The 21,994-nt window shown below is 32.2% G+C and overlaps 2 long non-coding RNA genes across 3 annotated transcripts in view; one reads left to right on the forward strand and one right to left on the reverse strand.

Moving 5' to 3' along the window:
- Positions 1 to 12,571, forward strand: part of LOC147908175 (uncharacterized) — a 67,000-nt gene extending 54,429 nt beyond the window's left edge. For both annotated transcript variants that reach the window (XR_015546616.1, XR_015546615.1), the window contains one exon: positions 7,392 to 12,571. This is a non-coding gene — a long non-coding RNA (uncharacterized LOC147908175). The remainder of the gene's footprint in view (positions 1 to 7,391) is intronic.
- Positions 1 to 21,994, reverse strand: part of LOC147908177 (uncharacterized) — a 95,182-nt gene that overhangs the window by 22,605 nt on the left and 50,583 nt on the right. The window lies entirely within an intron of this gene.

Here is a 21,994-nt window from a genome sequence, read left to right on the forward strand (position 1 = left end):
CTTATTTGTGACTATAAAATTTTTTATTAAAATTTTGTATAAAATGTCTAAATACTTATACTACACGGTATTATACATTCATTTTACAAGAGATTCATATTATAAAACACTATTATATGAATAATTATTATTATATAAATAATTATTAAAAAATATTATTAAAATATAACTTAATTACATATTTTATTATTTGTGTGTATATCACATTCTTCCTTACTCAAATTAGTTCACTAAGAAATGAGGCACCATCATTTATGAGAAAAATGAATAACTAGTTAAAGAAGGAAAGTCTCTAAATTGAAATGTTTCCAAGTATAACTCTTAAACATTTTTATCTTTGTTCATGTGTATATCTTAATCCTTTTTTGCGTAGTGTATCTTTAGATGGCATAACTATATTCGCAATTTTTATATGATTTTTTTTGTATATAATAATTGATATTTATTACATATTTATGGTTATATTTTTAAGATTTCCATGTATGAATAACAAAAATATGCAATTATTGTGCATTAATTAATAAGTTAGAAGAAATCACACAAAGCACTTTTTAAAAAATTTATGTAGGATGGAAATCATAATAAACATATTTATAAAATTTTTATAGTAATGTTTTTGAAGTCGCTGATTTTATAATATATATTTTATATTAAATTTGCATTCATAAATGTCAAATTTTAAATAGCAGATCCAAATGACGTTCAAAATGACTGCCGAGATTTTGTATTAATAATATTTCAATATAAATTAAAATGATTTTTTTAGTAAATCGAGTTATCATAGAAATGTCTAATTTTTTTATGCAATGAAGTTGTAGTAAATTGGCGTATGCAAAATTCTACGATAAGTTAATAATGAAATAAAAAAGAAAAAAATGTTGAAAATATATCTTTTCATATATAACTTAGTGACAGATAAACTTGGATATACACTTCTTTGACTAACTGCTCACAAATCTTACTGTAGACTTTCTCAAAACAAGATCATAATAATTTAAAAAATTACGATTTTAACAATCACAAGAAAGTAATAGATCAACGGCCATTCTGAAAAGACGGTTACGTATATAAACTTGCGTATTTAACTTTAATTTAATTTTAGAAAATAAACATAATCTCATCTTGTTTCGTTCGATGAAGATGCAACTCTTAATTCATCATCGTATATTTTATATTAGTTGATTAAAATATACATAGTTTTAATATTTTATTTCATCTCAAATTTTTGACACTTCGCTAAAGAACTACCTTAATATTTATGAATATATTAAGAATTTTATTAAGAATTTACAAATATACATTATAAATATACAATATAAATTCTACACAAATATACAATATAAATTCTTAATATTCTTATATTTTTAATAATATAATATTTTTAATAATATTCTTATATTTTTAATCTTAATATTCTTTATAAATTTTTAATAATCTCTTATGTATAAAATTTTGTACGTATATAAGCCATAATTATTTTTTTCTATTTGACCGCTATATTAAATTCGCCATTTTTATTTTTGAAATTTTGGCTTCAGATTTGCAATTAGCAATCCTAAAAAACCTCCACATACTAAAATTCAGCAAAATACATTCAAAAAAATTTGTAATATATATACATACATATTTAAATAAGTTATAGATAACATATAAGGTAAATAATATAATAATTACTATCTAGATAATCTGTCAAAAATATACTGTTCCTTTTTATTTTTATCTATTTGTGAATTAATCTTTTATTCTGTTTAATATTAATTACGAAATCCGCGGTCAGTTTTAAAAAAAGAAAAAGTTTACTTCACCATCGATTCCTACATTTCGATTTACATTAATAAATCAGAAACTTTTACATTCGAAGAACATTCGAAGGAAATTTGAATTTGCACTCAGAGAAAAAGTTTTTTTAATTTAAAGTAATGTTTCTTTGCTATATGGTTAAAGACAAAATTTCTCTGATTTGTGAACGTCATTTCTTTGATTTAAACATTATTTTTTTTAATTAAATTTTATTTGATTTTATAAAATAAATGTTTAAATCAAAGAAATTTACAAGACATTTACAAATAAAAAAAATTTTTTCTTTAATCGTATAGCAAAGAAATATTTCTTTAAATCGAAGAAATCTTTTTTTAGGTGTGGAGATATTCTAATAAATAGATAAGGTAGTATCAGTAGAAATGAGATCTATAAGGATCTCAAGTTTAATGTTGAATCCGAACAACACTGATAACTTTACTTCTTCTAATCGCCAGATGAAGCCATTTTTTCCTCCTTAAACGCGAAAAATCGAAAAAGTAGACATCGATCGAACCCGAATCTACAGAGTAGATCGCGAGTCAATCGCATCGAGTGGTAAGTCGACGACTCAAGTTCTATATTATACACTAATGAAGACAAAGTGAACAATGTGCATTGCCAAGGTACATAGTGTAATAAATTTCATTCAGAAGACCATCGTACGTTACATAAATGAGTGATGTAGGTGTTGAAATAAAAATTACACGTTATGATTTTTTGGTTGCAATATGATCAATATGATCATATAATTCGAAGTCGAATATGGGCACTTGTCTCTCTTCTATAGACATTTTTTTTGCTTCTGTTCTACAATTAGTATTTATGCGCCTTGAAAGTGAAAAAAATTTCAATATGACGCGAAACGACGTGTGATTTAATGAAACTGAAACGTTCAAATTAAGCAATCCTCATTGAGTTGACTTTAAGCAGAGCGTTTCTCCTGGGATATCTGTATTCGTTGAAGAAAGTTTACGAAACACAATGTTACAATTAAGTGCGAGTCCTTCAGACGCACAATATGAATTTTCATGATTCAAATGCAATCAGCGAATTATTCCGAGAACGCCAATTAAAGTTGTTCACGCTCGGAACCCTGGATGGTCAGATCTTACGGATTACACATAAAGAATTCTCGGTGAATTTTAATTAATCGTCATCTAAAATTATAACCATTGACGCAACGCTATTAATATGCGCGTTTATCCAATAAATATTTGTTTCGGTAAATAAATCTTTATCAATTTATTTATATTGTATTTAACAATAAACATCAATTGAATTTAATTTTAAATTTTTGGTTGTAATAATTAACTCATTATGGACGGGCAATCCCACTTGGAAGTCACCTTCTTTTATTATATAAATTACTTGTCCGATTTTTATAAAACTCGGCTGTGTGGAATAATTTGATAAAGCTTTATTCGAATCTGAGATAAAAAGAATGAATCAGAATGATAAATAGACTAGAATTAAAAAAATAATTATCATAAACCTCGATTTTGCAAAATTTTTAATTACAAAATAACATAAAGTTTTCAGTTTTGTTTTTTATTGTATTTTAAGCTATAAGTACTACATAAATAGTTAGTATTAATTTCGAAATTCTGATTACGCCCTATAATACTAAATTCTTCTTCTTCAATATGATTTTTTTTTAAATTCGACATTTTTAAACTGCATTTAAACTCAACGATACCAAGAACCTTCTAAAAATCACATTATTTTTTTGAATTTTAGAATTCTGAAGCCAGAATTGAATTTAGCGACTCAAAGAACTTAAAAAAAAAACAAGAATTTTTTCTTTCCTTTGTTAGAAAACTTCTATCTTTAAACGAGTTAAACAAAGTCAAACTTTGAGATATTATTTCGCAAAAAATTTCGTCATGATATTATCTATATAATTCCATTATTTGTTCAATTTTGCTTTCTCTTCATTTGTTATTTAATTATATGTATTTTCTGAGTAAAGCTCGAATTGCGCTTTCTTTAACGTTTGACGATGAATTGACAGTAAATTGTAATTCGAGCGTGCAACGCCCTTCATTTTCCTCTGGGAACGAAGAGAAGCGAGACACTCGTTAACGAGAGATAAGCTAAGGACAGACAAATCATTAAAGAAGCGAAAGCCAGGCCACCCTGTTTCGTTTGGGTCATTCGCTCGATCACGCGCTGATCGACGATTTATTATATCCTAGAGAGAGAGGAAGAGAGGGAGAGAGAGAAAGAGGAAGAAATGGTCGAATGATTTGCGCACGGACGCGACCGTGCGCGATTCGATAATTTAATCTCGTGAGAGGGCTTAACAAGTCATGATAAGAGAGCATTAATCGTCTTCCCTCCCGTGGCCCGTGTCGCTTTATCAGCCGGAAGTATTGCTTTTTACCGGTCAAATTTATAGCTCAATTTCATCGGCGCCATATAGTGTCCATCGCACGTGTTATTATATCTGTTTGAATACATCTTTGAACTTTATGTTTGAATTTATATAATTTAATATTTATAATATTTTCACTGATATATCGTCGGCTTCGAAATGCTAAATAAAAACATAGTAATCGGACATAACATAGGCTGCATTCAGCAGAGAAAACTAATTAATTGGCGCTTGTGATTCTTTAATATAATTGGTTCTTGCCTTTAGTTCTTCATTGGATCTGTAGGAGTCAATCATATTATAAAATCACTATCATATTATAAAGTGCTAACTGATTAGTTTTCTCTGCTGAACGCAGCCATAATTATCCACACTGTAAATAATAAAAGACAAAAATAAAGAAAAAGTATCTAATATAATATTGAGAAAGAAATATGTAATATTGATATATCCTCGTACGAGATGTAATATAATACTAAAAGAAGATTTTAAAACTGTAAATATAATTTAAATGATCTTCAAATCGATAATTAATAAGCAAAAGTTTCGATGTAATCTTCATATTGTTTGGATTAGCAAGAACGACGAGAATTTTATTGCTCGTAGGAAATGTTCGACAGAAATTTAAATGTCTGATGGAATATTATGCAATTGCTCGCTAAATGCAAAGTCGACGTTTCCGCGATTTCTGTCTTCCCGCTCCTTCCGGATCAGACACTTCGCGTAAGCAAAAAAAAAGAGCACAACTGGCAACGCGCAACGTCGGGAAGGCGTAGCAGCTTAAATTCACGCGGCATTCACTTACGATTTCAACGTCGTGTATATACACATATTGTCGGGGAATGTGCACTTGGCTACACATTCTGATCGCTCGTGTCACTGTCAAGCCAGCTGCTCCTCCTGTTTCGTCATTCAAGCAGGTCGTTCTGGCTTGACTTTGGCAATCAATTCAAATGAGTGTATTAGGAAAGTCATTAAGTCATTCAACGATCAACTAGCGATTTTTGCGATTTAATCTTAAATAGTAAATACGAATCGTTAAATGATACAAAATATTTAATTTAGATTGTAAAAATAAATATAATTGATTGAATTATACTTTCATATAATTTCATTAAATATTACTATCAATGCATGAAGGGCTACAAACTATTAATTACTGTTGTAATGTAATCGAAATCATTTATATCGAAAATTATATTTTAATATAACATCAGTCGAGTGTTTGAAATACAATATTTTTAATCGAAAGTATTACTTTCTATGTCAAATAATTTTTATCGACAATAAGAAATTTCATGGTTTTTTTTAATCCAGAAACACAATAGGTATAATAAGAGTTCTAGATTTCTAGATTTAGGTCTAGATAAGCCTAGAGTTCTAGATTATAAGAGAAGCATGACATGGTCATTGCAATCACGTGACTTAGCAATCAATTATGAACTGATTTCTATGTATTAAAAATGACTGCTTACTGGATGATTGGTGGATTTCATAGTTCGTCTTGCAAACGATGCCATTTTTAATACTTTTCTAATACTTTTTCTAGTATGTTTTTGCGATACTGACATAAGTCACGCTTCTCTAATAAATCTAGAATTCTAAATAAGCTAAGCCGTACGAAATTAACCAATCATAGTTAATTATTCTCTTCACAACTGTGATTGGTCAATTAAGTCTTACAACTTAAAACTTACTACACCTATTATGTTTCGATTTACTATATTTCGCTAAGAGAAACTAAATATATAATTTTTACCATCTCAAAGTAGATCTATAATTATTAAAAGTACAACAAATTTTTTATACTTATAATTACTTTAGGATAATTAGGATAGATAATGACTGTTTGAATCACAAGTATATCTGACAAATTTGCATGTGCATGTTACACATTATTCTTATTCAGCATAAATTCGCTAAATGAGTCACCACAAAGTTTTGCTGCCACTTTTTTCTTTTTCTTTTTTCTTGCTTTTTCTTGCTGTTCACCTTGCTCAGCGAAACTTATAGAATTTAAAGCTCCCAAGGTACCTGATATAACATGAGTTCCAAAGATTTACACGTCGTTTGACCTTGTTCGTAACCTACAATTTTTAATTCCTGGTCCCTTTAACTCATACACCGGCTACTATGCCTCTGAACGACAGCACACGTGGACATGCGTGCCGGTTAAATGACACTTACTTAAGTTAAACGTGACGTGGAATGCAACGCGAAACAATTTGCAATCGATGTAGGTAAATTCCGTGACAGGATATGCTATCTTGTTGCGCACCTGTTACATGCACCTGGGTACTCTTACAGATGTAATGTATCATATTTTTACATTTAAACGATCATTTGAGAAATCTTATAAGCCATAACAATTTAACTTTTAGAGAACTAAAAAAACTTTTTAGTCTCTCTTTATAACTATACTCTCTTTATTACTAAAAATAATTAAAAGTTTGTAAAAAATATATTTCAATATTTCATATATTAAATGCGTCATATCATTTTTAAAAGAACATATTATTTTTAAAACATTTTTTCAAAAAGAAAACTCATTTTGAAAATATTAACTTACTGATATTTCTGAGGTAAAGTGAGCGTTTTCGTATATATATGTAGCATAGAGGATTTCTTTATTAGAAAATTCTGTAAATATAATGACAGAGTTTTTTGAAGATGTACAATTTATTAAAAAAACAAAAACAGCAAATTTTTAACATTGCATTCCAGTATGTTAAAGTATTTTGTTACTGTATTTTTACAAAGTATAATGTAAGAAAAACCTAAATTATCACAAGTTACTATTTCTCATGTAAATTTTTGTAAGTTTTGTAGATCTAGCAATTAAGAAAGGAATATTTGATTAATACTAATATAAGAATAGTTAATCAATGAAGAAAATTGTGTATCTATCTCCCATAATTCTAGATACTTTAATATCTCAATTTCGACAAGAATTGACTTACGAAGTTTTTAAAATGACTGGTTCACTTGGTGTTAATACATTTAGGTATTCTTACATTATCGATATTTATTTAATTAGTAAATAATTTGGAAAATGGCACTATAATAAATCTTCAGGTCGAATGTCTAGACATAAGGAAAGAATAGAATTTTAAAATACTGAGTCTTGCACTTGAAAATTATGAGTTTTATCCTGAAAATTTATGATCTTATTGTTGGACTTCTTGAAATTGAAACATGTATTTCTCTCTTTTTTTAGTTCGACTTCTATCTAGAGTTCAACGACTTCTGAGATATCCTGTATGCAGAGGTCTTCCGCCGTTTCCGCTTCGTGTTTTTAGGTAAGAGAGAAATATATTATACTGTGTTTATAGAGTTAAATGCGCTCGCAGCACGGTTTTATCTTGCCTTCTGATTTATGTTAACGACTATTTGCCGAATGTGAGATAAGGGGATGGTAAAAGAGGAGCGGGACAGTCGTGTCGTTGTTATAAAGAGCAATGGAACTTAAATGCAGCAGCGTAACTGGACGAAAGTGCATCAGAAATGTAATCAGCAAATTTGCTTACTTAATACGCGAGATTTGTTGACTAAAATCAGAAATAACTTTTTTAGATATTAATTAGTTAGTCAAAACAGTAATTTTTTTAAATACGAACAAAGTAATTTGATGCAAATACGTCCAATGCTGATCGATTTTGTCTTTTTTGCAATTTCTCGGTTTCTCGTCACCCTACAATCATAGCATTACTTTCCGCCTTGCTCCAATCATGTCTTTGGGACCAACTCAAGCAGGCGAGAGATAGCTAATCGTTCTTATCGTTTCTGCTCTCTATTGAATTCCATATCGGGGTAACAAGGCCCGATGCCGACCTCTAATCATCCGCAGAGATTTACTGCCTATAAGCGGCTCCATCCAGCTCCTCGAAGTCTCTGCATCTCCCCCTTCTCTCCCCTTATTCAGGTCTGGTTATAATCGCGAAATCGCGATGAGACTTTGGCGGACAGCCTTATTTCGCAATAACATTAATCCAAACTTTAAGAGACAAAATAAAATTTTTTTGCAAATTCAATCCTTGATTAACTTTCCATTCATATCGTATGTATACATGATATAGAATCACAAATTATTTTATTATTAATAACTTATTGAGAATAATAATACTTTTCGTTGTATCAATTATCTGTATCAATTATCTATACATGAAATTTTTGATAAAGAAAAGATTTTTATATATTTTGATGTTTATTATCGATTTATCAATATTCGTTAACAGAGTTTAAAGAATTTTAACCACCACATTTTTTTACATAAACCATCGCCTAAAATGTCTTTGCACCTCAATTAAAATTACTATTATTAATTACATATTATTATCGATATATTTACTATAATTTTACATTACTTGTTGATAACAATTTCCTTGAACATTTCGGTTTATTTCAAACCGAAACAATCATCAGCAATCCAAATAATATTTCCATGAGCAATAATCTAATCCACACATGTTGGAGATGGTCATTGCGTTCGACAGAGGATGAGGATACCTCTACTTCTTAATTGTCGTTAATTCTCTTCGTTGAATAACCAAGTAAATAATCTCCGTCTTTACAAATCACAGTTCGAAGCGCAACGTATTATGTTATAATATACATAGAAATAAATAATAGACATATTAATTTAAGATACTATCCATGTAGAAATTAAATGTATAATGACATGATGACATATTGATTGATTGGCATTTGAAAATATTACGGATTTCATTATCTGAAAAAAATTAATGGAATAAAACAAATATTAAGTAAAATGTAAATACATTAAATAGTTTATCAATATTTATAAAAAAATAAAAATTTTAGTTAATATATAACATATCGTTTACGAGTTTTTGATGGAATTGCATATTTAATGGTTGGTAAAGAATAGTTACAAAAAAAAAACCAACAAGAAAAAAAAACAATATCCATTTTACAACAATTCACATTTCCTTTGCTAGGATATAAAAACACTTTAGGTAACTATTCCCGAGTTAATGAAATGGATAGATCTTAGAAAGTAAAAGACTTTGAAACAAAAGTGAAATATATGCTAATAAGAAATTATAACGTTCCGTGTAACACTAACGAAAGCACATTATATGCAACATAAAAATGTATAAAACGTCATTTCTTATAATTTAAGATACGGTACACTTTTATTCTCGCCGTCAAAGGTTTGATACGTATGCTTCGCACCTCACGAAATATCTCGTCCTCGCGAATAATCGTAGGACTTAATAAAAAGAGCAATAAGATATGAAGGTCGTCGATACTTTACAGTCGACCTGGATTATGCGGCGTTAATTCGGACCGAATCTCGAGGTGCTCTTACAGCAATCGACTACGTCGGAGCCGCGCTCACTGGACGGCCGGACGATTTGTCCAGGTGGCTTTATCGAGGCCACGTTGCGTTGTACGTCGTTTGAATTATGACAGGACAAAATAAAGATATCGGTGGCCACGGTGGAGATCCTGCACAGTGAGAAACGATGAGAGAGGAATGCGGTCTCCCGAGCCGGTGACTACTCGCGCGCTTCGCACCGTGCCGCGTTGCGTTTGTACTCGCCCTCGCGTGTGTATACGTACGTTGTAGGTCCATATAACGTCGTTGTGTCATCCATTTCTCTGACGTTCCTTAAAATCGGTCGTCCTAAGCGAGTCGCTATAACGAATTCGTTTGGCGACGACGCTTAACGAGTTTCAAGTCCGTCCCGAGTCCCGATCGTGTGGATCGTGTCCTCTCTAGTGAACGTATCCGAGTTGCATAGGATAAGTTGAATATGGGTCGTTTCTGGTGTGATTTTATACGAAAAAAAAAAAAATAGATTGCAAGAAAGGACTTTGAAGAGAAAGAAATCTTAGCGACTCAAAATACTGAATTAAGACACTAATAATTTCATGTAAATACATATACATATCGTTCCCTTGCTTTCAAAAATGATCGACACAATCCCCAAAAATTTAAGAAGTTTTACAGAAAAAGGGAAAAACTGTGTTTTCGTTAAATAGATAATTATTGATTAATTAAATAATCGATAAAAAGAATATACTCTATAAAAAATGATTAAATGTCATTTTTATAATTTTTGTTCCACAACCCTTTATTAAAAACCATCTTTTTTAAGTTGTAACGATTTTAATAGCTTATAAGATATAATAAATCTGAAACATTAATCGAAAGTGATATAATTTGAAATATCACCAACAGTTTATATTTGTATGAACAATTAAAATGATTAGCAACAATTATATCACATTGATTATTATACTCTCACACGAGATTCACATGTCAAATGGACAATGGTCTAACATAGCTTAGCATGTAAGTTTTAAATATAACACGTACTTTATACTTACAACACGTAATCGATTTCATTATTTAGTAAATCGGTCAATGAGAAACTATGTTAGACGAAGGAACGCATCACATCTTGACACATCAATAATTAATTTATCAGAACGAATTTTATATGTAAAAGCGACTTTTAATATAACACACGTTTTAATTATATATTTCTGACACTCGCTGAAAATGTTATATAAATGAAAGAATAGCATTGAAGAGGATCCTAAACGAAGGATCGAAACGTTATATAATAACATTGCGTAGTTGCTTAGTTGATTTCATGTGATATTCTTTAAATAAATAAACACATCAATAATCTGTGTCAACTCTTATTGGTATGATTACTTGGATGATTTTATTTGTTAGAACCTATAACTTCCATATTATTTAAAATAAAATGATTAAATTTAAAATCAAAATAAAACAATTTCTTTTTCAGACTTCGATTATCAAACTGTTTTAATTTTATGAATTGTTCTCTGTAGAAAGAGAGAGAGTTCTCCTTTTTATTTACAAATACTAATTCAAAATGTGTTAAAAAATAAAATAAACAATATTATTTACTTTAATAAAAAATATTATCATCTCTTTAAAAATCTTAAGAATGACACAAATGCTATTTGATGGATTGAAATTAAGTTAATTTATTTTTAATTTTATGATTGCTAGAGTAATCTCTTTTCCTAACTCATAACTCAAAAGTTACATTTTCTGGTTGTGTTACTTTTGAAGGAAACGATATGTATCATTAATATTATTTATAAATTATAAACTTAAAGTTGCAGAGAAATAGCTTTTTGTATCAAAAACATCCCTTATCATCAAATCTTATACATCTCTCTAAGAATAAAAAGCACTTTTCTCGATTTTAAGCAATCCAAAAAATTGCAAATATTTTTATAAACTCTCTGGAAATCAGAAAGTAAGCCTATTAAATTTTAATATTCCCGAAATTAAAAAAAAAACAACGAATCAAGGCGGATGTTATACACACGCCTCGCAAGCAGCAAATCGCGGGTTACGAACGAAAGGAATTCCTCGGCTACCCCCATTAGATCCGCTCTTTCTCTCTCTGTGTGTATGTCTCCCCTCCTACCTCTCCTTCTTTTTCTCTCTGTGGCTGCGGCTACAGCACACCACGAATGCCCCGCCGACAGAAACGAAATCGAAAGGCTCGGGTCAGAGCAGGGCCCTACCTCCGCAGGGTGTACCCACACCTACGCACCGACTGCGGGAACGTCCACACGCGTGCATGCGGTGCACGCATTCGCTCGTGCGTCGACGGGGATGAAAACTGCCACTCTCTGCTTTTCGATTTCCGGTACAGCGCTTGCTCCTCTACGTTCCGTTCATGACTGCTAGCGATGACAAATTAAAATGTGACTTGACATAACATCTCGTTTTCTGTAAATTATAGATCTCGGAAATCAATTTAATTGACTTGACACTTGAGACGCTAGTCCTGATTAAAATGCGTCCGCGCGTGATATGAGATCATGATTAGAGATGACGCGAAAGCTCAGATAGCGCGGCGAAACAGAGTTACGGGATAAATGCTCTTACCGGAGCAGCTCGTTAAGTACGTTTACGAGCGCGGACGCGCGTGAATACCTCTTACTGAAACGAGCGAAACGTCACCATAAATCGGAGCCGATTAAAATTTCATGTGGATAGTATTATGAGAGATGTATTACGAGATGATGAGCGTGCAAACAAGACGCAATTTCGAATTCGTTTCAATCATTCCGAATTTACGTAATATCCCCTTATTTAAGATCAACCGTATCGTGTCCTTAATCTTTCACATTCATTTTTTGCTTTTATCTTAAGAACCGCAAATTAAAATTAACCCTTCGGCATCACATTACGGGAATAATTGGATACATAGCCAACCCAATTGATTGCTTTTTAATTTATAACCTTCATAAAAATAAGTATTGTAAAGATTTGTTTTCAATCAAAACACCCGACACTGAGGAACATAACGATACAAAGCAAATGTATTTAAAAATCTTTATTAATAAAAAAATTATAAGCAATGAAAAAAAAAATATTATTGAAACGCGTTGGGAAAAGAAAGCCAAGTATAATATGTCACATGAAAAAAATATCGTTCTATTAAGAAAAGTGATTATTTCATTTACTTTCTTTAAGTAACGATTATTATTAATAAAGAATATTTTTTTGATAATAATTTTAAAGTGTAACTCAAAGTATACTAAATCTTACAGTATACTTATTATAAATTTTTAATACTATTATAGAAATATTTAATACTATTTACTCAAAACAAGAATTTCTTTAAGAATATTATATAAAATTAATAAAAAAAAGCGATATTATATATTATATAATAAGCAAATCAAATTTGTTTTATCTTAATAATCTTGATTGAAGTATTAAGCTCATTGGAATTCAAATATATATTTTGAATAAATTTTATACTTACGATAAACTTTTATGATAGATTTAAAGATATGTGAAATACTTAAAACAAATAATTATTGTATTATTTGCGTACAGTATGTATTTTTCTGTACGTAATACAGAGTACCACAAAAAGATTTAAATAAAATAAAGCCAATATTATATGCATGTTTCAAATACTACATTTTGATGAATTTCATCTTTAAATTTTAATCGATATTACCGTATAACATCGACAACATCCGGAGGAAAACGCGCGTGATTTGAGTCGGGCTCAAAGAATGATATTGCCGATTCTGTCGGCAATAAAATAGCGCGACCAAGAGGTGCCGTTGCCGGCAACAACATTGCGAATCTATCGCGCGCACCGGTGTCAAAGTGCTACGAGCATGCTAGAGAGCAAGAGGCGAATACAACAAGAAGAAATGGAACCGATAACCAACAACAACCACCACTAACATCAGCAGTACTACCGCCGCCGCCGTTGTCGCTGCTGCCGCCGCCACCATCACCACCACCACTTCCATAACCAACGCGGCTGCCAACGGAGAGCCAGCCAACACAATAAGGGAGCACGAGAGGAGTGCGAAAGCACGAGCGAGCAGACCCGACAATGCGGCAGGTACCTACCCCGCAGGCATTCCATCAAGATGCTATCGAGAGAGTGCTCGGGCCTCTTGAGAGAGGTGGGCACGAGAAGAGAGGAACTCCGGAGAGGATCCGAGGAGGGGTTCGAGGAGGATGAGAGCCGACGAGCTCTCGAGGAGGAGGCCGGCGAGAGATATTAAAGGATGCTGCGCCGCTGCGCCGACGGGGAGAGACGAGAGAGAAATCAGAAAGAGAGAGAGAAAGAGAGGAAGAGAGGAAGAGAGAGGGAAAAGAAGCATCCCGTGGTGTGGTGGGTCCCAAGGTACGAAGGGATCAGGGCCGACCGGCGCGGCAGGACCGAGGCGCGGTAAGACGAAGTGAGGTGAGGCGAGGCGCGCGTTCGAGGCCCGGGTCCCGCTCGCGCCCGAACTGAGTGGGTCCGTCCGGGCCCACGGCAAACCTTTCGAAAAACGTGACTCTCCTCGCCCAACTGCGCCCTGGCGCGCATCTTCACTCACGTTCATAAGCGTTAACTTATTTGTCGGCGGGGCAGCGCCCGCGTTGCACCCTTGGCCTGGAAATCGACCCGTATTAACCCGTCATCGCGATAACATCGCGCCACGTTGCGGATAAATGTTGTTTTCGCCGTTTTCGATGGGGGTCCACCGCGCGACTTGTGTCTCCCATTCGCGATGAGAATTCGAATACGGATATTCAGATACGGGTAAATCCCCGAAGCTATTTTACGAATTTTCGTATCGTATTTACTTTTGTCATCTTCTCTTCTCATGAATGAATATTGAATAGTCAATTACATACAATTGGAAGATCCATAATATTATATGATGCTTTGACTGAAAAAGTATGTACATATGTCTCTAAATTGCATCTCAAAATCCAAATAACGCACTAATATTTTATGAATGTTTTATAAATATTCATTATAAATATTCTTATATTGTACGAATGTAATTCAATGTTACCAGATCTGTTTGAAAGTTATCCTGATTTATTGCGATTTTCTCAATATTTTAATCATAATTTGGATTTTTCCTTTGTATTTTCCTTCTAAAAAGTCCCTCAGAATTTCTCTTAAACTTTTTGTAATTTCAAAAAATCTCTTGGTGCAAAGAAGAAATTTAAGAAAAAAATCCCCCAACCTGACAACAGTTTAATGTATTTAAAAAAAAAGCACTGTTAAGTGTTCACTTTTTTAGTGAGTAAATAAGAGAGTAGATTGACACTAACTCAAATAAATATTTATTATATTTTTCTCAGTTGGTGTATGTTTATAGGTTCAAATTAAAAATATTTATATTTTATAAGAATATATATATATATATATATATATATATATATTTGTAGAACATTTATGTTATTTAAGAATTAAAAAAGTAAAGTTTCTAAATTACATTTTAAAATTATTATTGAAAAGAATGTCATTTGTACTACTATAACACCAATTTCGTAGTACTAACATGAAGATATACTTTATTAATCCCAAGCTTCCCTAAAACAATCCTAATTTTCGAACGGCATGTAAAAGTCGGTTCCTGTTTGCATAATCAAATCCAATTGACGTATTACGCGAATCGTATGCAACGGCGAGCGGGCCTCGTCAAAAGCTCCTCGTCGGCGGCAGCGGCGGCGAGCAGCAGCCATACGTATTCGTTTAAAACCCGGCGGACTACGAGCGAAAAAGAAAAAAGCCGCGGCCGAAGAAAAAGTTCGGTGGTGGAGGTCGTGGATGGCTTCCCGCCATTCCCGGCTTGCTTTAAAGGGCAACACTTATACTCAGATTGGATTAAAGTCTGATACGTCGAAGAGGAGTGGTAGGCGACGGCGCGGGGTTGGCAGGAGGTGGAGGAGACGGTTTAGGTTGAGACAAGGAGGAGGAGGAGGAGGAGGAGGAGGAGGAGGAGGAGGAGGAGGAGGAGGCAAAGGTATGCGGTACGATTGTGTGTGTACGCGAGTATATACGCGTGTGTAGTCGGAACGCAGTGTGCTGTATGTGCACTTACATACGTGAATGCGTGTGTACGGACCCGTACATACATACCTATGGACCCGCCGCCGGCCCACCTTCACAAGGTGATTCACTGGCGATCCTGAAGTGCAGTGTGCTCAACCATTACGCACTCGCGAATCACCGCAGAAACGTTCGACACGCTGCGGGACAAATTATTGTCAGTCGCATTGTGATCCCGTAGACAAGGTTAATTAGTCCTAAAGAGAGTGATCTCTGTGACGCCGCGATCTCTCCGACAAATGTAAAAATGTAGTTTTAAATGTCTGTTGAGATTTCAAAATTATTTGACCTTCTCCCTTCGTCATATTTTATATATATTTATTAACGATTACATTGTAGAATTTTAGTTATCAAAATAATTATTTTTGTCATATTTAATATTAACAAATTCTACATAATTTATTTATTTAACTCTAATCGGTATTTGTTCCGAAATATTCCTAACAAGTTCTACATAATTTTTTTATTTAACTCTAATCGGTATTTGTTCCGAAATATTCCTAGTATTTGCGAGTCCTGAATTCTCTAAAAAATATTGCATGTATGATGAAATATTGAAAATATATGAAAATAGTGTAGATTATATAATTTATCGATTATATATTTTAGATTAATTTGTCTTTGCTTAAAGTTAACATAATGAACTCTCTAAATTTTATGGAGTGAAATCGCACTCCAAAAAAGCAAAAATCTTAAAACGGTGCAAATATATTTTTATTTTTTTCAATAGTGGTAGTATTTTCACTCTTCTAGAGTGAAATTTCTCTTTAAGAAATTTAGAGGAAACGATTTTTTTTCACGAAAATTAAATCCAAGGAATAAGATCATGTAATTTAAAATTATATAAAGTTGTGAAAAACATTTGTTATGAACAATTTTTTATCACACAGTAGAAGAAAATATTTGAGTCCACGGAATCTGCGAATATCGATTAAGATTATCGTATTTTTGTGTAATATTCAAAATTTACACTTTAAATTTAGAAGGAAATAAATAAATCTCTCGAAATACCCGTTTCAAAGTTCATCACGTATATATGTATATATGTCTGCAGTTTTGATTGTAAACAAGACATACGATATATCATGGATATTCACGACTCGAGAGACGAGGCGACAAAGCGTTCATTACGCTCGAAAATTCCGGGACAAGATTCAAAGGGCAAGTGAGCTCAGTAACGAATGGCACGAATGCAATGTCATTGCCGTTCGCAGCACTAAAAAGGGCACTTCGTGGCTCGCGTGTGTACGTCCGTTTTCTGGCGCCGCATCGTTCGCGCCGCATCGTTCGCGCCGCAACCTGTTAGTCGAATAGCACGACAGGAAAATGCATGGAAATGTTTACGAAGGCCGTGTAGAATCAGTCTACCTTTTGGCGGCGCGATCTCGCAGCAACGTCCGACAATGAACGCGTGTCGGCGTTCGAAGGGACGATGCAATGCAATGGGAACCGCCCGGGGCGTGTCGGTGCACCCTGCGAAGGGCTCTCAATCGCAAGAATGCAACGGCTGACCGGTCAGATTTCCATCGGGATTTCTTTCGGGATATATACACGATACAATCATTGAGTGCCGTTAGGTCTCTTACCTGGTTTTCCGAAAAGAGAAGTTGGGCGGAAAAGCGGGATTTATCAACTAGAATTCTTCTCGCCTCTCGGAATATTCGCAGCAGTTCTAAGTTCGTTGTAAGATAATTAAAAGAACATGACATTAACATCTGATACAGAGTCTAAAAAGTGCCGCAGTCTACTACTAAAAAAAAAAGGACTACTGGCGAGCTTCGATTAGCTAGCGCCACTTATGTAACAGTGTCAAGAAAAAAAAAACGTTGTGCATCCAATGATTAAGAAATAGCTTGTCGCGTTTAGAAGTTTAGCGAGAACTTCGTAGGTTGTCCTCATAAAATCCGGCGTAGCGTTCAGTGTCGAACAGACTACGTGGTCACCTCTCGCGTAGCGGGTGTCACATAAAAAGATACGTGTGAGAGTGTGTAACACGACATTAAGGGATGGGTAGTCCACAAGATACAGGTCGTTAGCGAATTCTTGGTAAGGATTTAATTTATTCGGCCGCGCTTCTCTTTCTCTCTTTTCCCCTTTTCTCTCTCGTACCCAAGACAAGGCGATTTAAAAGGCTAAGCGAGGCCGCGCGCGAGACACAAAATAAATAATCGACGTGCTATTAATCCTCGTTAGGGTCCACTGATATCAAGATCGATAATTGTAATGTAAGTAAGCTGATGCGCCTCCGTTCGCGAGTAGCAGAATGTATTACGCGTTCATTTAAGCGGCGTTATTATCATCCTTTTATTGATGTCGAGTAGAGACTGCGTCCCGTTCTCTTTAAAGGGAACTACAACTAAACGTATTAGTAGAACGAGCGCGTGAGTGCGTGACGTGCTAGGAAATTGCCCGAGATTGATAATTACAACGTGAATAAACAGCAATCTACGCACGCAAAAGTGACATGCGTGGGATTAAGTTGCGTTTATTAACATTGTATTGCGTAAAATAGAGATTGCGTACGTCATTTTATGGATATCACATACGTTAGAGTATTTAGAGTATTTTTAGTATTTTTAGTACAGATGGATCATCGATTTTTTATTATACGTAAAGAAATTTAATAAATAAATTTCATAATGCAACTGTAAAGTTGGAAATGTGTTAAATTTAACACATTTCACAAACGGTCCATTCAAATTTTTGTGTTAATTTAACACAAGATGAATATATTAGAAAATAATATAAAATTATGTAAAAATCATCACAAAAATGTAATACTTTGACACATTATGAAAGTATTTTTCTTTAGTAAAATTAATATTTATACATGTTAAATTTACGCATACATTTACCTTTTATTCATTTATTTGAAAATTTTGTTTCAAAACTACATTATTTTTATATTATTTAATCACTATAAATTATGTTATCTTAACGAAATATTAAATATTAACTTAACACAAAATATTAAAATTCATCAATCAACGTTTGAATATACTAAAAATTCAACATAAATTTTAACAAAAATCAGTTTTAACATAAATATAAAATGTTTTCTAGCTGCTTATTATTACGGATAAATTATCATTTTACGGTTTGCTATTTTAAGAATCTATAGCTATACTTTTATTACTATTCTATTTCAGTCTATTCTGATTCATTATATATTTTATTGCTATACGCCTGTAGTAACTATCAAATGGAAAAATCATTTCAAAGAGCCACTGCCATCGCTATGGTCTTTGTGTCACGAAAGTGTGACATTGCTCTATCTGTATATTCCGTCCAACAACATTCTATTGAACACGCCAGTATGTCGACAGGAAAGCCACATCGTTCGATTGGTTGACGGCTTCAGCCTCTTGCACGCATCTCGCTGCGGCAATTGCGCGGAACATATCGCATTGTTCGCATATCGAATCACCTGTTCAATATCGCGTCACCTGTTATCGGCGATCTCGTCGTGAAGTACGGTGCATTCAGCACGCATTTTACGTTAGGGAATGCATTTCGCTCATGGAACGCGCTTCACCTTCACTTTCTTTACGCACACTTTTACGCCTGTATTTATTCATTATCTTGTATAAAAACGCAGAATAAATTTTCATAACGTAAAACACAAACAGTTCGATTAAATGAAAGTACTCAGCTGACTGTGAGAAACAAGATTATTTCCGCGAAATTTAAACTTTAGGTACTAGTAACCCTCTGTGTGTGTGTGTGTATATATATATATATATATATATATACATATATATATGAGATAAGATAATTATTAGATCCTCGTTATTATACCCGTAATTCGAGTGATATAAAGTCAAGTTATTAATAAGATCAAATTAATAAGACTTGTATTTGTATTAATAAAACCGATTCTTGTTAAAATTTTGTATTAAATTGTTAACATATTCAAATGTTAATTTAACATAATGCATAATATGTTATTTAAATATTTTGCGGTTGGTTACAAAAAGTTTTGATAAAATTGGGTTCTTATTTAATACAAAGATAAATATAATCGATGCCACGTTTTTTATTAAGTAAATTAATTAAAATATATGACCTGGCAACAAAATGTTGTTTAATCTTTTATTTAGGTTTGTATAAAATACATCTCGAAGAAAATTCTAAATAAATTACTTTCTAATATACTCTAATATACTATATTTATACATATATTTAATCTAGGAAACATGTAAAGAGATCAAACAAAAATCTCAGATTCTGTTTAAAAAGTATTTGTGAAAAAATAATTAATACAATGAAATAACAATAAAATTAACAATTTTTCTCTGCTTTGTTATATAGATATATTTATTTTACATACATATATATATATATATAAACCAAACATATTTCATAGATCTATTATGAGACAATAAATCTGTAAAATAGATATAACTTATATTCTTATATTCTATCTACTGTTATTCTTATGCTAATAACGTTTAATTTAAATATAGTATTGATATGTATATCTATAGCTCATCTATCATCTCATTAAAATAAAAGGTGTTACTTAGTATGTTACATAGCAGCAGGGTTGTAATGTAAATTACGTTGAACTGCCAAATATACAGATATGATTAATTCATAATAATAAATAATTGATATTTCATGAAGTAACGTTGTACTTTTAAAATAATTAGCAATGACTAATTCAATAAGCATCGAACAAAATGATTAAAAAAAACTCATCCCATGCTTTTTACCGTTGCAGAAAATTTCCTATAAAATCTTCTGCCTTTCTTAAATTGTACTGTGTAAATTGTACTGAGTAATGTTCAATCGCGAAAATAGACTTTCTTTATCCGGAAATAAGAATTCAAATCGGTGAAGAATTTAAAATACGCTGGAAAATATATGTTTCGTTTTCCATCGGAAAATATATTAAGTACTTTATTACATTTAAATCACTGATAAATTGATGTAAATTCAAGTAATATTTAAAAAAAAAAATTATTGCTTGTGAATATCACGAAATAATTTATAATTTCTTATTCATTATACTGATTTCCATTTTAATCATATATAAGCTATACGAAATAAATAATCACACAGAAGTAGAACGAATAACCACTGACTTAGTACATTTACAAATCTTTTACAAGGTTTGCTTAACGAGAGCATGGGCAGAATGCTCGTCGAAAATGATTACGATTTCTTTTGGCATTTGTTGCAATCGATAGGTAATGCGACGATACATGAAGCAGCTCATGATATTTCTTGTCAGTTCAAGTCTTGGCGAACGAATGGTAGCATGGCGACCTTGTGTAAACACAACACACTATTCGCAATAAGTAATACACAAATACCAAGGCGCCGCGCGCCAGAATTATTTCAAAATATTTAATACCATATAAAGCAAAATCGTAATAACCAAATTTTCTGTTCACATGTAGTTGTTGCACTTGCATCTCTGAAACTAATTTCAATAAATTTTATTATTAATATTAAAATAATAAATAATGATTCATTCAATTGTTCCGCTGTTATCGTTCGATCCTGTTCAGGCATTCTTTTTAAATTCCTTCGTTATGCTCACATTCTTGCAAAAACACGGCTAATTATTATCGCGCACAAATTAATCACCTACATAAAACGATCACTCGATTCTTTGTATGATACTTAATTACGATAATTGCATGCACTTTAATTTCTTGCGATGAAGGAATAATATGAAAAAAATACAATCATGAATTATGTATGATCCGCTTTACACTCACGACGTGTCACAAATTAATAAATAATGAGCGACATACAATTCTGCAGTAATTAATATTTTTTATTTGCTAATTTGTGACACATCGCCAATGTAGAACTCATCATAGCTTATAATTGTATTTTTTCGCATTATTCATCCAAAATACTAAATCTGTCGCATACGCGCATTGTACACGCAATATAATATACGTATAAATTCCGCAATATAATATACGTGTGATAATAAATATTCAATATAATATTTAATCTTATTTATATCATCCTGTGTGGCGATTCGTGTTGCGCCGCAACTCTTAATTCGAAAAATAAAAAATCTTATAATGTTTAATATTAATCCTTTAAAAATCTATTCTTGATATTTAACTTATTCCTCTTTTCAAATCACTTTTGAAAATATAGTACAAGAAACAAGAGCCATTAATTTGCATTCACATATGTATAATCTTCTTTCGAAAATCAGTTATTAATCCACACAACTAAAACTGTGTCTTAAACTAAATTTTATTTGAATTCCTTAACTTCAATTTTGATTGCAAATATAACATAATAAATATTTAATTGATTTTCTAGATCAATTTATTAAATCGTATGCCTTTTAAGACTGGTTTCGATTAAAATTTTTAACAGAAATGCAACTGTAAATATGATTGCGATATTAAAACGCAATATTCTCGATTATATGTTAATACATTTGTCAGGCAAG

The sequence above is a fragment of the Acromyrmex echinatior genome, chromosome 11 (assembly GCF_024713525.1).
Source record: "Acromyrmex echinatior isolate Ae372 chromosome 11, ASM2471352v2, whole genome shotgun sequence".
Lineage (NCBI taxonomy): Eukaryota > Metazoa > Arthropoda > Insecta > Hymenoptera > Formicidae > Acromyrmex > Acromyrmex echinatior.